Source organism: Hermetia illucens, chromosome 4, assembly GCF_905115235.1.
Source record: "Hermetia illucens chromosome 4, iHerIll2.2.curated.20191125, whole genome shotgun sequence".
NCBI lineage: Eukaryota > Metazoa > Arthropoda > Insecta > Diptera > Stratiomyidae > Hermetia > Hermetia illucens.
This window is the reverse complement of record NC_051852.1, coordinates 53,231,272-53,248,553: the sequence shown is the minus strand read 5'-3', so window position 1 is coordinate 53,248,553 and position 17,282 is coordinate 53,231,272. Positions and strand designations below refer to the sequence as shown.

Genomic DNA, 17,282 nt, shown 5'->3' with positions numbered 1-17,282 from the left:
CGCACCATTCCTAACAAAGTTATAATAAACCAATATTGTCGCATCCATGCGAAATTACTACAATCTAAGATTTTGAATGTGTAAAAGTGAATAGTCTGACATGCATGTACATTACAAGAGTGGGGACAAATGTACACTTAGATATTTTTATATTAATGATACGCAAAACCTTTCATACCGGAAGGGTCCAGCTTTTGATTTACCGACTTCTTTGTGTGTATCTTTACATCTATCCCGCAATAAAAATGCAACTCACTCGTCAAATTCATTGACAAGTCAGACTAGCTTCTCTTGATAAAGGTATAAACGAAGCAAATTAGAGAAAATATTATCGGAGAACATCCTAGATTTATGAATCAGTCTTTGAGCTATTATTTTTGGTGAAAACAATGCCCTTTTAAAGACAATTTCAATAGTTCAAACAACCGAAAATGGATTGGATGGATATCTTTTTTGATACGTTACGTAAATAATTAGGTTAGGTAAATAATACGACCATGGAGAAAAGTGGCAATCCTGATAAATTATCGTCGTCATTTGCTTTAATAAACTTTACTTGATTCAAGAGAATGTAGGCATATGCATTATTAATTGTTGTTCGTGTGTGTGAGTGATTTAAAGAAGGAGGTATTCAAAAGAAGTTGTTTCCCTTGTGCAGGACTTTGAGGGCCCCTTGTGTGGGACTTTGAGGGCACGACAGTTGCACTTGCATAATAATTAAAAATTTAATTGTACACCATTTTTCTATAGCAATATATGAACACAAATAATTTGCTCGGTAAAGTACTCTCTTCTGCAATGCGATATAGTGGAGAAGAAGTTCTCCAAGTAATTACAAGCTCTTCAGAGAAGGCTTCCTAAAGGGGACATTGCGACCGTGATGAGGGATCTGAATGTCAAGCTGGGATCTGACAACACCTTACTCGGACATTTGTGGAGAATCAGGGTCTTCGCGACCGTAATGATAATGGTGGGAGGCCACGTCCGGAAGGGTCGTCATAAGATCTGGCTGACTGCATAATCTCGGAAGCGGATGGATGAACAAAAGGGGTTGAAGACTCTACTGACCGCTGCGATTGATGGCGGGCACGACGCGCAGGAACTCCGATGCACTCAATCGGAGTAAAGTTGCTGAGACTGATGGTCTCTCAGTAGATTTATTTATTGCTGCACCTGCAATTAGGTGTTCAGTGGTGGCAGTGAGGAAGACGGGATAGCAATCCTGTCGGTCAAACCAAGGAAGAAAACCTCCATAGTGTTGGCCACGGGAAACGCTGTATTACTTTGGTTTGCCGGCCGTGATACAGTAGAGGAATGTTCTAAACGCCTAATCAGGGTGATCAGACCGGAGTCTGCACAGGGATTCATCTGAAGTGGCAGTTGGCCACGGACCCTTACCAAGGATATACTGATATTATAGCAACCAGGATACTCCTTGAATTTATATATTCCAGGAGAATTCCTGTTTCATGTGCGTTCAGCTCGGTTGTTGCGGTTGCACCCTAGTGTAAGTTTCATAGGGGTTGTAGTTACGTTCAAGCGAACAGACCCCTTCGGCCTGAAACGTGGTGTTGTATTTTACCATGGGTGTTTCAGTTTAGACCTTCGGTGCATTTGCTCTTCATCGGTCTTGAGAAAGCTTTCGATGGCGTCAAAGGGTGTGAGAGTGGGTATCTGGAGTACTGAGCGCTAGATCTGTTTTCGCTGCCCTGCCTAAAATCTGAAAATGTAGTTATCTCAATACCTAAATCAAGTTGACTATTCTATGCAAGTGTTATTTCTGTGTTGCTATATAACATAGGAGTAGCATATGGAAAAGTGAAGCCCACTGTTACTCAAAAGCTACAAGCCTTCGTCGTGCTAAGTGACAACGGTATTTATATTTTAAGTACTCTATCGATTATCCTTAATTCCATACTCTTTAGATTAGTTCAACATTATTAGCAAATGTGAAGAAGTTCGCCTATCTGGTTATTTAAGCAGATACTGGATTGAGACCAGAATTTTTTCAGATTTTATAGTTTCTGAAAATTAAGTGTGTACATTCTGACCCCTTCAGAATTTTGCAGGGTGCCGGGGAGAGGGCCAGGCTCCTTCAATTATGATGGAGGCTCGTGGTGGTCACCCCTCCTCTAGCAAAGCCCTTCAAGGTGGGTTTTTGTTATGTCGTCATGGTATTGTTTTAATTTCCAATCTGACCTCGTTAAGGAGAAAGGATTAATGGATATGGATGAGGGCGAAGAAGGTTTCCGTCTCTAACACCATTAATTATGACGGTCATTCACGCTTAAAAAGTTAAGGCGCCTCAAATTGGGGCCATTTTCATGTGAAAACGGTAGAATTTAATTTTGAACCCCATCCCCAGGTGAAACGAGAGGATGATGATGATGGGATAATGCAGTAGGAAGGAGAAGGTGCCCCTTTTTAGCATCGCCGAAGAATTATGCCGGTCATCTCCCGCTGAAAGATTATGGCGCCTCGAAAAGGGGCTATTTTCATAGCATTAATAAGCGTCAGGTAGGAAGACCTTTATGATTCCTTTGTAAGGAGAACTTTGGGCATTAAATTGTTCTATTTGTAGGCAGCTTAAAATTCATTATTTATTACTTAACAATTATTTTTCTTCAAAATTTTGTACTTTGTATGTGACGAAAATTGAGAATTATTTAAGAAACAAAAAAAATCACAATCAAATTATTTGTTTATTTATTTGTTTCTTGATTAAGAGAAGCTGAATCTATTCGGCCATTAACGAAAAAAGCGAAAAATATAAATAAGTACAGCCAGGAGTTTTTTGAAATACGTGATAAACCTGATTTTCCTAGGTTTATCAAGTTATAAAAATGTCAAAGGGCTAAGGACGCACCGCATATGGACGGTATTCGGTTACTCAAAACGGTTTTCGAAGAGAGGACAAGCAGTTGGACGAAAACCAGTAGAAAAAACCAAAAGGCATTGAGCAGTTCGATGAAGACCGATATCAGCACTCCAATTTAGTAATTGGAGGAGGCAATCAAAGGATCAATCGATCGATTGACAAGCGGATCACCTATCCGTTGAAAAAATTGACATTTAATGGGCCGGGAGATTGGTCTAACCAGTGGTGGTAATTAATAATCGTTGGCGCAACAATCTATATTGGATCAGAGCCTTGAAGTGGGTTAGAGCACTTCATTGAAGACCGTAACGATGCACTACAGGATTACAGTACCCGATAGGAGGCAATGTGGTCAGCATTGCGTTCCCCCGAGATTATTACCCTGATTTGACTAAGGTGCTCATTCACAGTTGAGTCGACTGGTATCCGACATTCAGTCACGATAACAAATCTCTCTGCCACCACTGAGATTTTAACCGCGACCTTGCCCTACGACAGTCCAGCGCTCTAACCACTTCAGCCATTATGACACAAAGGATATTGAATACTAACTGGATTAATGGCCAGCGAGGCTGAAGAGATTACCTAGCCCTAAGGAGAATCTAGTCCAATACGAGTTGATTCTTAGCATTTGTCAGTACGTTAGTAAAAATTATACCTACTGAGAGCCGGAAAACACACGGGTTACATATTGAAAACGAGAAAGATATCAACGCTGGCCGCGAAGACAACGGATGAGAAAACTTTGATGGAGGTCTGGCTAGATTGGAAGATATCCCAATCCCTGCAGGAAATTTTCCTTCAGTTTTTTTCTACAAGCCAGAAACTCTTACTAGGTGCCGGTCGGAAGCTAGGTAGCTCTTTATGAGTCGATTTAATTCATTCAAGAATTCTATATACAGAAACACAGAATTCGTCCAAAATTTCACATGATTATATAAATGTATGGCTTGTAGCACTGATGAAGGGAACAAGTGGTTCCCAAAGTAACGGAATTTGCAAGAGTAAATATTACTAACAAAAAGCAAGTCTTGATTACTTCAAGTAAAAAAATGTTGCGTTAATAATCATTGACACTGAAGAATTGTTACTTTGATGAAGGGTTCAATGCTGCGCGGCCTGAGACTCAGTGGTATGATCATAAAGCTAAATAACTGTAGGCGTCAAATTTTCATTCACAGCCGTAAGGGACCGGTTGATATCGCACGATCGGATATTTCAAAGAAATATATACATGGTACAACAGGCGATTGCTATGAGTAAGAAAATTTTATTGATTAGGGAATGCTAGTTGGATCCTTTAGGTTTTAATTAGGCAGAAGTGTGATGACCGGTCAGACGCTGAACCTTGATTTTGTTAGAATTTATCTATGATTCAACATCGTCATCGATAACGGAAGCAATAGTATGTTTTCTTCCTTAACCTCAGAACCGTTAATGTGTACTACTAGAATTCCTGCTCAAGGTAGAGAAAGCGAGCATTCTGTGAGGCCTCAACGTTAAGGACAGGATTCATTCCAGAATCCAATCCTAGACCTTTTCTTGTAAATAATTTTAGGATTGAGCTCTATTTTGAAAATGGTAAATAAGACTTTCTTCTGATATCCCAAATATCAATGTTTACAAAAAGTGTTACACCCCTCACTTGCATAGTCGTAAGCTCGTAGTCCCAAAATCCCAACGAAATTTCATGTGAATAAGGAAAATGGTGGTCTAATAGATTTCGGATGATAGATATTGAATCGATTATTTGACACAAAACTTTAAAAATGACAGAAAAACACAAATTTCAGTTAAAGTAATCAGCCTTCATCTCACGACGACAGCGCAGGTTATCTTGTATAACAGGATAACTCACTGAGGTCCTTTTCTGTGTGCCCTGCTCTATAAGAAATATGCCTTCAGTTCTACTATTTGTGTTTCACCCTCTTTTCGGAGTTTCAGTAGCTGCTTGGCAACAGTACCAGTGCGCAAAAGTAGGGTACCAGTTCACAGTCGAAGCGTAATCTTATGATTGATATGAAATGTACATTGCTACGAGAATTATCATTAATTAGGTTAGGTTGAAATTTTCCAAAAAGTGTGATGGTACCTGCCTATGCTTTCTTTGGAGTAACTGGGAGATGTTGATAGCACCCGCTTTGCCCTTACCGACTTTGAAAATGCAGTTTCCTCAATGGTTTCGTGCTTGGCATCATACCGCATTGTATTGATCTAATTTATGGGTCAGTACCGGGTTCAAGCCATTGCATAGTTACCAAGAATGCAATCTTTTTGTAAAAAAAAAATTATATATTTAAAAATAAGTAAAATAAGTAAAAAATTACAGCAAACGTTTCACTGGGTTTTAATAGTTTATGATACATTACACACTTCTGGTGCCATAAAACCCACAGCGTTGCCTACTTTCCGAGACAATTTGGTCCTGCAGCTGATATCTATGATTAATCATATAATTGGGTAACTAATAATTTTTGTACTCTACCTGAAAGGTAAACGTGAATTATCTAAATCACCTTTCACATATTCTAATTGATTGAGGGTGCTTAAAGACTTCTACAAGGAAACGATAACCTTTAACCTTTAGTAAAGATGGCAACACTTAAAGTTTCGGGACGTTGGTGCAACAATAAACTTGATATATGTATGTAGCAGCTGTCAAACGCGATATAAATTACTTTTAACGTGTACAAATAAGACTTCCAAGTTTGGGTTGAAAATGGCATCTTTTGTACCAATAAAGTAGCATTTGCGGGATTTTTTTTGCATTACTTTTTCGCCAAGAAAACCGCAGCTGAAGCACATCTACGGTGAACATTGTGCATTAGATTACCTTCCAGGTAATTTGCACGGTTTTAAAATGGAGATTTCGTTATGGACAGTAAAGATAACACGGAAAACTACCGAAAAATTGTATTTAGCATGAAAGGGGTCGTGTATTTTGAGCTATTGAAAGCTAACGAAACTATGGAAGGGACATGATATCGACAACAGATTTAATGCATTTGAAGTGAACTTTTTCTGAAAAACGACAAGAATAGGAAATTCGACATGTTGAAATTATTATTCAATATGATAATCTGGTAGTCAAAGGGTTGTATACGTTCCAGGGCAAAACGTGGATTGATACCCACGATGGGGCATAAAACCTGGGAAACGCCTGCTGAACCAGCACAAGCAGCTCTACCACCAAACCCTATCTCCACCTCCACCTAATGACCGCTGGGAGCTCTTTCTTAACGAAAAGCTGCAGACGAAGAAGGATGAAGGCGAGTCTCGCGCGCCAAAAAACGGGACAAATTGTATCAACTAGTCCTCCAGGTTGGGGGTTGGGTAGGGCTGACAACCCTACACGAAAAACAACTTGTTACGAACAACAGGGACCTCGGACTGGACGGATTACACAACGACGAACCTGCTAGCGACAGAGGAATAACGATTTGCGCATTTTCTTATGGAACATGCGCTCCCTGTACAGAGATGAAGCTGCTAAGCAGTTAATCGATACCCTGTTGCAATATAGGGCTGATGTAGCAGCGTTACAGGATATGCGTTAGACAGGGACCGGTTTCCTGGAGAAGAGTCGTTACACCATATATTGTAGTGGCCATCCAGTAAACCGAGTGCACCGAGTACGTTTCTTAGTCAGCCAAAAAATGAAACCTGCTGTTGTGCTATGCACTCTGCGTTGGCGAGGCAAATTTAGAAATATAAGCCTCATTAATGTTCATGTCCTTGGGGGAGTCGCGTTCGAGAGAAGAATCCTCCGAAGAATTTTTGGCCCCCTACATGAGGATGGATGATTCCGTAGCCTGCATTACGACGAAATCTATGAACGATACCATGACCGTCGTGGAAAAAATCCGGCTCAATACGTTACGGTGGGCGGGTCAGTTAATCCGTATGAATGAGGATGACCCAGCCCGAAAAGTCTATAAAGGCAATATCTATTGTAGAAAAAGAAGACGAGGAAGACCCTGCCTGAGATAGAGCAATAGCGTAGGTCAGGACGCCAAACAGTTTTTAGGGATATCAAATTGGTGGACCTCGGCGCAACACTGGGATGTCTGGAGTTCCTTATTAAGGCAGGCCTAGACCGGATACCGGTTGTTGCGCCGTTGATGATGATGATGATGACAATCTGCGGTATTTTACGAAAGTTGTCCTGCACAGTGACTCAAAGTGGAACTCAGATATTAAGATGTTTTTTTCTGAGGCTATTAAGAGGGTACTCATGCAAATATAATATCCTTACAAAACAAGGGAATATTTATACACATTAATCTTTAATAAATGAAAGTATGACAAATGAGCAAATCGGATCTCAAATTGAAACTGACAGAAGTTTCCCTTATGTTGTAAAGAAATAATAGGGGGCCAACTCTTACCAATGAACAAAAAAATAGTATTACGGGTTGATCTATGTTAGACTGGTTTCCACTGACTGAAGTTAAATAGTAAATATCATAGTATCTTCTAAATACCAGGTTTTTATAGGAGAAGAAAGTGGGAAGCGCCTACAGTGTTCGATCTGTTATTGGGCAACGTATCTGAAAACAGTCCATTTAAAATATCTCTAATTAGTCGTACCGTCCTCAAGAAATGGAGCTTGTTGAAAGAGCGGGAAGAAAGGTATCCTTTTATAGTAAAAAGAACGTAAAGCAAAGGTGAAAATTCGCCCATTAGCATATTCTACCTGCAAATTGGAAAAAGGATACTTTGGTTTATTAGAACAAAGTAAAATTTGTTTGGATCAGACGGCAAACACTTTGTTCAGCGTTCTGAAGATGAAAAGTTCGACCAGGAGTATACCATTAAGACAGGGTTTTCCGCACCCCCACCTCATATCCATACCATTAAGATCATAATTCATAGAGTCGGATAGGTTATAATTTGGGGTTGCTTTTCAGTTGCTGGTGTTGCTGGTCTTAACTATTTAGTGAGAAAGAGAATGTATGCTGGAGGATCTCTAAATACTCTGAGTACCTTAGTACCTTATGTCGAGGAGGAAATGCCAATGAAGCACGATTTCATGCACAATAATTTTCTAGGATATTCAGAAAAAGGTGAAAGCTTGGCTTCTGTCAGCCGAATTCCCAAATATGGAACGGTTCTCCAGCTTCCACACCTTAACCCCATAAAACATTTGTAGGGTTCTATGAAAAAGTTTGTGGCAACTCATAGGTATAAAATTAAGAGTGAATCTTGGGGAAACGTACAGGGATCATTATGCAACATTCCTAATGAATTTTGTGTTAAGTTCCTTTCATTTTAAGCACTTCTTGACATCTTGGGGAAAAGTGCAGGTCAAAAACTAATTAAAGTGAAAGGAGTTGATTTTTCTACTTTTTGGTTTTCTTAAATATTTCTATTTATTGTATTTGTTGTAAATATTTCTGTTTATTGTATTTGTTAAATTAAAGATAATAACAGTTAAAAGAATTGAATGGAGTAATTTACATCACAGTCTTTCGTGTTAAAAATCGAGTGGTTTTTCAATTTTTTGCTACAAACATGCCCACAAATGTTCAAATATATTCAAGTCTGGAGATTGAAAAGGTGCATCAAAAATATGTGGGCAATGATAGAATAGGTCCCAGGGCAACACGTGGTTCGGTACCCACGATGAAGCATAAAACCTAGGAAACGCCAGTTGAGCCAACATCAACAGTACTACTGTCAAACCCTATCTCCATTTGCATTTGGTGACCGCTGAGAGTTCTTTCCTACAGAAAAGCTGTGGACGGAGAATGATCAAGGCGAGTCGTCTCCTGCGCCTAAAAATGGGACAAATTCTAGCAACTCGTCCTCCAGGTTGGCGGTTGGGAAGATTTGACAACCCTACATGGAAAACAACTTGTTAGGAAGCCACGCACGGAGCTTTGGACTGGATCGATTTTGCAATGACGAACACGGCAATGAAAACGGACGAACGATTTGCACGTTTACTCATAGAACCTGCGCTACCTGCACAGAAAAAAAATGCTTCCCAGCCGCTAGTCGATAACCTGTCTCAATATAAACCTACGTTGGACAAGAACCGGTTTCCTGGAGAAGAGCCACTACACCATAATATATGGTGGCCATTCAGTAAACTATTTGTTCGGAGTTAGTGCCTTATAATAATAATAATCGTTGGCGCAACAATCCATGTTGGATCAGGGCCTTGAAGTGTGTTAGAGCTAAAAAGTGAAACCAATTGTTATTGCCTTGAAAACATAAACGAAAGGCTATGCTTTCAAAGCCTGCGCTTGCGAGGCAGATTTATAAATATAAGCCTCATTAACGTCCACGCCCCTACAGAGGAGCCTGTAGAGTCGGAGATAGTAGAACCAGCCCTCGAAACCTGTCCCAGAACTGATGTCAAAATCATTCTTGAGGATTTTAACAGCCAACCAGGTGCGGAATCATTATTCAGGCGATACATTGGCTCCCTTGGCTTACATAAGGATACCAATGATAACGGACTGCGGATTATTCAAGTAGCAGTGCCGAACGAAATGGTTATTGGAAGTAGCTGGTTTGCGTTGAAAGCGGTCCACAAACAAAGGTAGGCTTTTCCAAATAAGACCATTTTCAACCAAATTGACCATTTGATGATTGAACCACGTCACTTTTCGGTCTCGATAAATGTCGGAACTTACATATAGAGGACCACTATCTCGTTCTCGGCGTTTCAGTGATGAAAGGTTTTGTTGATTTTTTTGTGTAAGAATATTTTGGGTAGACTACGGTTACCTTTATACATATAATACTTACAATATACCCGATATTCGATTCGACTTGGTACTAATTTAACGTAAAAGAGGCAACTTTGACTTGCTAAAATTTTGTTAATAATAGTGGAATTTTCACCAAATTTTCCAGTATGATGCTCTATACTAAAACCTTTGTAAAATGTTACCGACCTAGCATGAACTTAAGGGTAAATATCGTAACGGAGAGTATTTTGATGTCTAGGCACAATGTACGTGATTTTTTTCAGATTTTTCGGCAGGATAATTTCTGATAACCGTTTCTTGAAGTAATTAAAGCATTTCGGATCTCCCACTCATCCGTTTTACAGCTCATGTTAAAATTAATATCTGCTTCGAAAAGAACTAATTGAGACTTTTCATTTGATACCCCATATGGGTATATTCGAGAAAAAAATTACATTGAGCAGGCTTTAAGCTTCCTCCATCGCTATAACGATTTCCAGAACATTGGTGAACTAAAACGACCTCTTCTTATTTCAAGGGTAGTTAGTTCCGTGCTACGCGATGCAACTCTAATTTGGGCAACTATTCTGGTAAACCAATTAAACTGCAGAAATCTAGGAATGGCGTATCGGCAAAGTGTAGTCTGGGTATGCAGTGCTTAAGCCAGCGTGGCATATCTACAACAAAACTTATGCAAGCGAGTCTAGTATATTTCCACGGAAGCTGGCAGGTTGGGAATCTATCGCAGAATGGTAAAGGAGAAGGAATTGGGCGTTGGATATACCGCATCATTCCGAACATTCGAAAATGGAGTGGACGAACCCACGGGGAATTAAACTAGGAGTGTGGACATGGAAGTAATCGTGCTTACCTATATAAATTTGGTTAAGACTAGTTAGCATGTTGCTCGAGATGTGGTAACATGGCCGAAAATGTGGAGCATGTTGCATTTGATTGCCCCAGTTTTATTGCGCGCTGACCAATTGGAGGCTGCCGCAGATAGACGCTTAACACTCTAAAATGTTGTTGAGTTACAAAGGAGTTATGAAGCAGTTAAGAACTGATCCAGCCTCGCGACCCAATCCTTTATAGCAGCCCTGTGAAGAGAATGAGTATGAGTCTCTATAGGTAGCAGGTTTTGAAACGTTCCACCTGCCAACGGTAAAAAAATAAGTGAGGAAACCGGCAGCTGAACACTTTTGGTATAAAAGGTTTTGTGTTTCCCTGGGTGAGAATCGATGAGCGCATGACAGTTCCGCGCTCCATTTATTGAAGGGCCAACACTGTATTGATAGTCAGATTGATAATCAACCTCATAGGTTTCACACACGCAATTCAAGATTATTAACAAATGTGAGGAAATCCACATATAACAGAGCCCTCACTCCCCTATGTTCGACCTGGTATCAAAAATATCACCATTTTCGAAAAGTATAGATTGAGCTCTTTCATTTGATGCCCCAGACGACCATATTTTGTGAAAAAAAATACACCCCCTTTCACATATATGGGGAGCACCTCGTAAACAACGTGTAAAATGATGCCATCCGTTACATGTAAAGGAATTTACAGACCACACGTTCTCGCCAAATTTCGTGACAATTGGTTTAGCCGTTTCTAAGTAAATTGGATGTGACAGACAGACAGACAACGAATCGATTTTAATAAGATTTTGTTTCACACAAAACCTTAAAAAGGGATAATTAGAAGTGGATTCTTCATAAATGGAACTTTAACATTTCAGTCGAATGTTAATTATTCTCGTTAATTATAATGTCAACATCTTATTTGCATGGGTTAAGATGCAATAAAATCCCGGGAAATTGATAAGTTTGAACTGCTATAACTAACTTTGATACTAATAGCAGTTTCCACGAAATGTGACAGTATTACGCACGACACTGTTCTCTATGCTGGTGCAAAATTTAGTACTCCTGGGATGAACTTAAGGCAGTTGGTTCAATCAATTTTGAAAAGTTTATTTAAGCAGATATCGGAGTGGAACATATTGGAACTTGATAGTTTCCATTTTTTTTCTTCTTCAGCTTTTGTTCATATGTCCTCGAAATTTCGTTTGAATCGTTATAGCGGTGTTGGAAAAAAGTCAGTGTTACAGCCAGACTAACAGACAGACAGAGAAACAATGTCTGAAAATTGAATACATTTTGAGAAACTATTCAAGCACACATGCCACGCCGTCACGCAAGAAACGAATGCCCAACTTCTGGTAGAATGCCAAAATTGAAGAACTCGCAAACGCAACGTAGCAGGAACCGACCTGAATTTGAAGAGTTCCATAACCAATATAAAAAGGGGAGGAACACACTGAGAGCAGCTATATCTACAAGTAAAACTGAAAACTTCAACAGGTTATGTCAGGAAGCGGGGAGATGCATACAAGGCAGTTATGGCATTAATCAAAGGCAAACGCTCACCACCGATCATCAACCCTGATATTATTAGTACTCGCTTCCAACAAGTTTCAAGTGAATCGAACCTATGATTTCTAGATAAATCTCGATGAAATTCCTGAGATAACCACAGAAGAACTGCTGGAAGCCGCGAAGAAGATTGCCGAAAAAACTCCAGGCTTAGACGGCATTCCAGATAAAGCTTTGGTAGTGATCATCAAAGCGGTTCTAATGTGGTTCGTTGAAACATTTACGACGTACCTGAAAGAAGGATTTTCCTCGAAAATTGGAAGCAACAGAAGCTTGTACTAACCCTGAAGCCAAATAAACTTTTGGGTGATCCTTGGTTTTATAGGCCTATATGCTTATTAAACTGCGTCGGGAAACTTTTTGAACGGGTCATCTTCAGTAGGCTTGTACCGATCACAGAAAGGGAGGTAGGTCTCTCAGATAGGCAGTTCGGATTCCGAAAGGCAAGATTTACTAAATTGTGATCAGTACGGTGACGAAAATCATGGACGAAGCAATGGAGGCCAATAAATCTGGCGCCGTAGTCTCTTTCGATATGAAAAATTCCTTTAATACTGCAAAATGGAGCAAAATAATTGCATCTTTAGCCAAATTAGGCCCTACCAAATACCTAGTGTGCATAGTTATAGAATTTCTCCAAGGGAGAAAATTTTGTTACGATTCAGACAATGGACCTAAGATATATAGAATAACCCGCGGGGTTCCACAAGGATCGGTCCTCGGTCCTATCATTTGGGTAATAATGTATGACGGAATTTTAAAGCTGCAACTGCCCAAAGTAGTATTATGCAAACCATATTAAAGTGTCTATTGTGGCACAAGATATAGAGGAGATCAAGGTCCTCACAAGCGAGCCAATTTTTGAAATCAGCTCTTGACTAGTAGACGCTGGTTTGGCGCTCGCCGGGCATAAAATCGAGGTAGTTTTGATCAGCAAACGAAGTAAGCAAGCAAATAAAATAATCAGAATTGATCTAGGAGCCATAATTGAACAAAGGTTGAAATTCAAACCCCGTCTTGAGAATTTAGCAACAAACTTCCGGGGTAGCTACATTGTTGGCAAGAATGATTGGCAGGATTGATCCCCATTGACATCTTGGCGAACGAGGGTCGACGCTTCTATGACCCATCATATGCAATCGACCAGTCCTGTACCAATTAGCACGAAGTAAAGCTATTTTGGAGTGGCAAAAAAGATGGGATGATTCACTAAAAGGACGCTGGACTCACAGGATTATTCCAGAAGTCTCTCAACTCAATTCCTAAGCGGGCACGAGGGATACCGGACATACCTTTGTCGTTTCGAGCGTAACGAGTCCGCATATTACCTGGCATGGGAGATGATTCCGGAGGATGCACAGGATATGGTTTTTAACTGCCCGAGGTTCGCCGCACACGGAGCAGAGGAGGAAATCGACAACGGTGCGCACTTATCACCAGATAATATCGTGCACCACTTACTAGCCTCTGAAACAACTTGGAGGAAAAATTAATGAATGCAATACACAATCTGCTCAGGAAGGAGGAGATCGCAGGAAAGTGACAAATAACCATACGAGCCGCAGCTGGTAACTGATACTAGTCCGCGACGTAATACCGAAATGGCAATCCCGCGGGGTAAGCGAAGGAGAATGAAGTAGCTTTAGTGAGTAAAAGTCTCATATAACTGTGCTGTAGGAGCAAACGGTAGGTTTTGAACTTTTCCATCTTGCAACAAGGCATTGTTTTACACCTTACCTTGAAAATACGTTAGTGCCTGAGTTTCGCTTTGTACCACTGTATTTAAAAGGAAATTTTTATCTCACCATATTCACTAGACGCACCTCAAAACGGGTCCTCCAGGTTGGAGGCTGGGTAGGGCTAACAACCCTACACGAAAAACCGATGTTACGAAGCCACGAAAGGAGCCTCGGACAGGACGGATTTCAAAACTACGAACCTGGCAACGACAAGGGATGAACGATTTGCGTATTTTCTCATGGAACGTGCCCTCCCTGTACTGATCGAATGTTTTTGAGCAGCTAACCGATGCCCTGTCCCAATATAAGGCTGATGTGACAGCGTTGCAAGATATGCGATAGATAGGAACCGGTTTCCTGGAGAAGAGTCGCTACACCACATATTATAGCGGCCATCCAGTAAACCATGTGCTCAGAGTAGGTTTCTTAGTGGGCAAAAAAAATGAAACCTGCTCTTGTCGGCTTTGAAAATATAAGCGAAAGACAATGCACTATGCATTTACGAGGCAAGTTTAGAAATATAAGCCTCATTAACGTTCACGCCCCTACAGAGGAGACTGCAGAGTCGGAGAAGGATACCTTATACCAGGCAGTTGAGCGGACCTTCGAAGCCCGTCCCAAGTATGATGTTAAAATCATTCTTGGAGATTTCAACAGTCAAGTAGGGACGGAGCCCGTATTCAGGCGATACGTTGGCTCCCATAGCTTAGATAGGAATACCAATGATAACGGACTGCGGATTATTCAGTTAGCAATATCGCACAAAATGATTGTTGGAAATACCTGATTTGCGCGTGGGCCTCTCCAGGCAGAACCACTTTTAACCAAATTGACCATGTGTTGATCGAATGCCGCCACCTCTCAAACTTGATGAATGTCAGAACATATAGGGGGGCCAATATAAACTCGGATCACTATCTCGTAGGCATGGTACACCGGGCTCGAATTACAACACCACCTACAATCCCGTCTGACAATCAGGTCAGAGTGAATACTGAAGCCATCCACAACACAACCCTCCGGGACACCTAGAAGAGAGAAATAGATGCCGCAATAACCGCAGTCAACAGAAATCCTGGAGATGAAGAATCAACAAATGATCTTCACAATCACCTGTAGAACGTTATCACTGATACGGCCACAAACATACTTGGCCCCAGCCGGAAAAAAATTCGGAACGGCTGGTTTGACGATGAATGTAAGCTAGCAACGGAACGGAAGAATGGTTCATACCGAGTAATGCTGCATTTTCAAAAGAAGGAAGACTTATCACGAACTCCGGCGAGCGGAGAAGCGACTTCACAGACGGAAAAGACACCTCGATGCTCATCCTGCCGAGACAAAGAAGCAAATCTGATTTCTGATGAGCTACTGAACAACTAGAACATCGGCGAGTTGGAGGTCCCGCCAACTGAAGACGACGGACAAATACTGCCACCACCAAGCATAGGAGAAACAGTCCGTGCTAAAAAATCATAAGTCGCCAGGAGCCGATGGAATTACAGCCGAATTAGTTAAATATGGAGGCGACCAGTTACACCAAGTGGTTCATCAACTTATGCTCAAGGTATGGGACAGCGAATCAATGCCTGATGACTGGCAAAGAGGCATTATCTGTCTCATACATAAAAAGGGAGATATCATACAGTACAGCAATTATAGAGATATCACGCTGTTGAGTACCATCTATAAGACTTTCTAAGCCGGATAGACCCATACGGCCAGAACATCATTGGCCCATACCAAAGAGGTTTCACTCCAGGCAAATCAGAAACAGATCAGATTTTCTCTCTATGGCAAGCGATGAAAAAACTGTGGAATATGGACATCAGTTGCACCATCTATTAATCGACTTTAAAGCCGCCTATGATAGCATAGCCAGGGTAAAACTGTACACGGCCATGAGAGAATTCGGTATCCCGACCAAATTGATAAGACTGACTAGGCTGACCCTGACCAATGTGCGAGGCCAGATAAAAGCAGCAGGATAACTCTCGAACACCATTCGACATCAACAACGGTTTACGACAAGGGGATGCCCTATCATGCGTCCTCCTTAACCTGGCCCTCGAGAAAATGATCCGTGATGCTGAGGTAAATGCAAGGGGTACGATCATTTAAAAGTCCACCCAACTACTGGCCTATGCTGACGATATCGACGTCATGGGAAGAACCACCCGAGACGTACAAACTGCCTTCATTCAGATCGAGCAGGCAGCGCGAGATCTTGGGCTGCACATCAATGAAGGCAAGACGAAATATATAGTTGTAACGTCAGCACAAAAAACCAACCAACCAATACTATCAAATCGCACTGGTCAAACGGAAAGAATAAAGATAGGAGACTACAACTTTGAGACCGTTGATAATTTCTCCTATCTAGTTGTTGACAGCCAGCGGAGCCCATTTCAGCTTACAAAAACTGTTCCACTCGAAACGCCTCACCATAGGGTCAAACTCTTGCGGTACAAGACAATGATCTTACCAGTCCTCATGTATTCCTCGGAGACTTGGAGCAGGAAAAATTGCGAATTCTTGGCCGCGTTCGAGAGAAGAATCCTTTGAAGAATTTTTGGCACCATGACCGTCAGGTTGTGGATAAAATCTGGCTCAAAAGGTTACGGTGGACGGGTCACTTAATCCGTATAGATGAGGATGATCTAGCCGGAAAATCTATAAGGGCAATATCTATGTTAGGAAAAGAAGACGAGGCAGACCCTGCCTGAGATGGAGCGATGGCGTAGGTCAGGATGCCAGACAGCTTTTAGGGATATCGAATTGGTGCACCTCGGCGCAAAACCGGGAGTTCCTTATTAAGGCAGGGCTAGACCGGCTACCGGTTGTTGCGATGTTGATGATGATATTCACCAGACATTATTTCAGGTCACAAGTTCAATAGATCAACTCCTTGAATGCGCGATTTGGTTCTGATTCTGATTGATCTCGAAAAATAGATCTCTTAAACCTAAAGAGACACCGATTTTCTTTTAAGGAATGCACTTTTTGACAGAAAAATTGAAGGAGCTTATAAAATCAATCGGTTATTGCTTTGAATAAATTCTTTGAAAATTAAAATCAAAAATACTTTTATTTGACCAAAAAGTTAAGTCTTAGGCAACTAAGAATTCACAGAAAAGGTTTTCACAGAAACGACCGTTCGGCAGATCCTTAATGTCATAATGGGTGAAAGGATATTATTTCTCTTCCTTAGGCATTGATGGCAGAGGAATCCTGCTATTTATCCGCTCAACTTTTTTTCCTCAGAGAGAGAGAGTAGAGAGGAGGCGGCTAGAGTAACTTCCGTCTGTACACTACCCTTACATACCCCTGAAAGGTTGAGCCCTTTTTTAACCCTTCAAATTGAAGTTGCACGTGGCTCCTAATTTCGCAACTACGTTTGCTACCGACTAATGATTGTATCATTTCTGCATAAGCTTTCATTGCGCAAGGTCTAATTCAGTTCTGTCCTCATGTGAATTAAAGATCTTGATCTTAGTTAAAAAAATAAAATCAGACTTTCTTT

At 40.9% G+C, this 17,282-nt stretch overlaps 1 protein-coding gene across 3 annotated transcripts in view; it reads right to left on the bottom strand.

The window, feature by feature from the left end:
* Nucleotides 1-17,282, bottom strand: part of LOC119655906 (flotillin-2) — a 364,992-nt gene that overhangs the window by 44,261 nt on the left and 303,449 nt on the right. The gene's annotated exons all lie outside the window — the stretch shown is intronic.